The following is a 3,295-nucleotide window of genomic DNA, read 5'->3' as shown; positions in this document are numbered from 1 at the left end:
AATTCGGGTTGGTTTCCTAAATTGTGGATCTGAACTGAACTGGAGATTTCAGACTTCCTTTTTCGTCAAATGTCTACCTCCCCCCAGATTAAGGTTTCTCCCCCTCTCAAGTAGGGAAGCGCATAGTCACACGAGCGCCCGTTAAAAATCTCCCGGAATTCCATTCTAGGGTACGATAGTTCTATATTTTCTTTGTATACACTGTGAACTCGCAAATTAGCCGCGGACGATAACGACGTAATTATAAGGGTAGCGAAGCAAATTCACTTTATCTGAATACACAACGCTTCCGCGCGCGTAGCTCACGAACCTAACAACAATTAAAGACAAAAGGAAACTAATGAACACAACGTGGTCGAATGGCGGCCCTCAAAAAAGTTTGTAGGTCTACGATAGACTAAGACTGCTTACAACGTGGTCGCCGGTCGGAAATTCTCTTTCGCCCTACCGGTGGGGAAACCAAAAAAAATTTGTATGACGTCATCTCTGTAAATTACGATTCTCGCGGCATCTATAATTAACCCGATTATATATATTTAGTTCTAAACTATAGAACTAAACAAATATATAGTGCTCAAATAAATATTACTAAACATATGCAAAAGTTTAACGTTCATTATATAACGTGGAATGTATCACAGTTATGTAGTTGCAGCTAAAGGCGCTTGGGGAGCGCATCAGGCATGGTGCGTTGCGGTTTAGAAAATTTATTAGGTATAAATTAAACTACAGTACGTGAAATAATTATATTCTCAAAATGGTTTATCATTACTTACGTATCAGTCAATAGCATACCAATACTAGAAACCACATACAATATAATTAAATTTAATTTGCAAGCTTTACAAAATCCTAACACTTGAAATAATCTTAAGGGAAGTGTAGGGTAACTGTAAACATACATACAATGAATGACCGAGGGATGATCTGCTGATTTACATCCCAACTTTGAGCTAGAATGTATGTCCCTCGGACATATAAAGGGATGGAATCATGTAGGGATATGAGTACCAGAGAGGGATAGCCGAGGGAGCGATTGAGATAATCTCCAGGGGATAAGCAATTAAAATATACCAGGGACGTCTGCCTCGCGATACCGCTCAAGCTTACGTATATGGTGAAATATGCCAATTTTATTTACGACGTGCGTTAAAACCTATAACTTCAATCGGCATTATAGTCTATGAAAATTTCTATCGCGAGACTAACAAACGTCTTGCTCAAAATCGTCTTTCGCGTATTTTTACCTCGTCTTCCTACAAGCAAGAATTGACACTCAAGTTTCGCATTAACTCTTCAATTGATTGTTATTGTTTTGTAAATTTAAATAAAAAACATAATTAATTTCCTCGGTTGGTTATTCATTATACAAAAGTATCGATTATGTAAATGTCGATGATTTTTAATTGGAATAAATGTAGAGTACATTCGCAGGCTAAGCTATACAATAAACAGCAATTTGGGTTCTATTTTGAGAGGTTTTAAATAACACAAATTAGGGTTTCTTTCAACCCAAATTTATGTAAGAATTTAGCCCAACTTGTGGCTACCTTTTATCCCAAAGTTGCGTCAAAATTACAATTAACCCTTACTAGAGTTGTATTACTAACCAAATATGATTTTACAATTTCACTAGTAGTGAAGTTACTGTTTAGCTCCAATCTGAGTTATCGTTAACGTTGACTCAACTTTGGGTTAAATCAACAACCAATTCTAGGGTCAAGGAACAACAACCCAAAAATTGTGTAGGTTAAATACTGACCCAACAAAAAGTTGAAAAATAACACACTTTGGGTCAAAAACAACAATGCACGTACGGACATTCACCGCCTAATGCCTTTTCAATTCGGACCTTTACACCACTTTTGACACCAGACATAACGCTTGCGCCGTCATAGGCCTGAAATACACAGTTAAAAGCTGAAGGCCGCTATCTGTTACAATTTGAAGTATAGCGGAAATTATTGCTTTTGCGTTAAAGTGATGGATATCAATGAAACCATAAACCTTTCTTTGATTTCCCCAATTTTTGAGGTATATCGCAAACACACGCATATCTGTTCGACTCCCCCATTATCTTTCGTCTCATACGCTATCAAGGAATATCCCACCTGAATCGTTTATTTCCCCGACAATCATCTGTCGTATTAAATTTCCTCCAATATTGGTCAGCTCATTTTATATAATCCTATGCAAATATTTGAGTTGTTTGGCATGCTGTTGCATTTGGTTTTTAATTCCGGACATTTTTTGGGTATAATGTCAATTTTGGCTGGACAGGTAGGCAATCTTTATCTTGGCTTATATCGCAAACGAAAGTAGAATCTTTAGAAAAATCAAAGATGCTTTTCTTACTCATGTAAATTCCCACGTACTTTTCCATGATACTTTCGTCCCGATCATCATTACGTTCTATTTCATCGTTCCTTAGAGATTCACAGTCTTCACGAGTCTCAAAACTTGACGAAACATTGTTTACTTTTGATGTGTCATTACTAGCGTTTATATTGTATGAATCTATTAAATTGTCAGTTATTACACTGGACGGCGACGTGCTTTGAGTCTTTTGACTGCTTTCAAGTTCAATACCGGCATTTTCGCCGTAGTTTTTTTCCTACTAAAGCTGGTAATGACGGCTGCGATAAAGTTATTCTAAAAACTATAACTGAGGAATGTTTCAATATCTTTATTTCATCCAAATCACACCTAAATCAAGGATGGGCGCTTTTTCGCGAGGGTGCCAGTGATAGGTTGGAAACAAATGAAAATGGCAGTTTGTCTTTTGTTAGAGCGGTGTGCGAGCCAGCGATGAGAAAAAATAACTACATCCCACATTTATGCTTCGCTACTGAAACTTGTAAAATAAAATGGGCAACTTGCTCTTGTGCTGCCGGGAAAAGTGGTCAGTGTAAACACACATCTGCCACTATTTATGAACTCATCGACTTGGCACGTTTAGGAGCTGAGACCATATTGAAAGGATCTTGCACATCCAGGCTGCAAATATGGCATGTCAAGCGACCCCCATCCGATGAACAGTTACTGTTTAGTGACATAAAATTTGTTAAGCACGACTTCAAAAAGCCAGAAAAAGCGGAGCTTGGAAGTATAGTTTAAAACTTTGAACCATTGCCTGATTGGGCAAAACCAGTGTCCAAAGAACAAATTGGGCAGCTAGTCTATTTATTTAAAAAATGATAACTTGCCAGTTATCGATACAAGAGAAAGCAATGGTTGCATACCAGTTTTACCGAGAACCACTTGCCAGTTTTGTAGCAAATTATACTTGGAACTC

This window comes from Phalangium opilio, unplaced genomic scaffold (genome assembly GCF_054372755.1).
Source record: "Phalangium opilio isolate 3A_F unplaced genomic scaffold, DU_Popi_V2 ptg000046l_1, whole genome shotgun sequence".
Taxonomy (NCBI): domain Eukaryota; kingdom Metazoa; phylum Arthropoda; class Arachnida; order Opiliones; family Phalangiidae; genus Phalangium; species Phalangium opilio.
The sequence above is the reverse complement of the archived record's forward strand: the minus strand, read 5'-3'. Positions refer to the sequence as shown.